Source organism: Trichechus manatus, unplaced genomic scaffold (genome assembly GCF_000243295.1).
Source record: "Trichechus manatus latirostris isolate Lorelei unplaced genomic scaffold, TriManLat1.0 scaffold00024, whole genome shotgun sequence".
In the NCBI taxonomy this organism is placed as follows: Eukaryota; Metazoa; Chordata; class Mammalia; order Sirenia; family Trichechidae; genus Trichechus; species Trichechus manatus.
The window spans coordinates 16,337,012-16,338,022 of NW_004443960.1; positions in this window are offsets into that span (position 1 = coordinate 16,337,012).

Here is a 1,011-nt window from a genome sequence, read left to right on the forward strand (position 1 = left end):
GAACTGCCAACCTTTCTGGTTAGCAGCTGAACTCTTAACCACTGCACCACCAGGGCTCCATGAGGTCATTAGGGGGGCCCTAATCACTTATGGGAGCCCTGGTGGCATAGCTGTTAAGAGCTCAGACTGCTAATCAGAAGGTCAGCTGTTCGAATCCACCAGCCACTCCTTGGAAACTTTATGAGGCAGTTCTACTCTGTCTTATAGGGTTGCTATGAGTCAGAATCGACTCGATGGCAATGGATTAAGCTTAAGGTTAATCTCTTATGATTGGTGTCCTGATAAGAACAGAAGAGGAGACACACAGAGAAGACAGTCACATGAAGACAGAGGCAGAGACTGGAATAATGCGGCCACAAGCCAAGGAATAACGGGGGCTACTGTAAATTGGAGAGACATGGAAAGATCCTCCTCCTAGAAATCTCAGAGGGAGCATGGCTGGGCAGACACCTTGATTTTGAACTTCTATGCCTCAGAACTGTGAGAGAATAAATTTCTGTTATTTTAAGCCACCCACTTTATAGTAACTTGTTATAGCAGCCCTTGGAAACTAATACAGAAGCCCTCTCAGCAAAATCTAAGTAGCAGCCATACGTTTCTAGTGATATCAATGAGCACCTCTCCCATTCAGAGCATCCCTCACCAAAATCAAGGCATGTAGGCAACCAAATTCATAATTAGAAGGAGAATAAAAGTAATAATAAAGGTTAACATTTATTGAACAAGTACTATGTGCCAGTGTGCTATCCCAATAATTCCTTTTTGTTGTTGTTACTTGCTGTCAGGCCGATGCCGACTCATGTGTGTGCAGAGTAAAACTGCTCCACAGAGTTTTCAAAGCTGTGATCTTTTGGTCTTTAAAATATACATTCCAATGAGAAAAATCTTGATAAATGTTGAATCTAGGTGATGGGTGTGGCACAAGCAGTTTGCACTAACCACTAACCTAGAAGTAGATGGTTCGAACCCACCCAGCGTCTCTGCAGACGAAAGCCCTGGTGATCTGCTTCC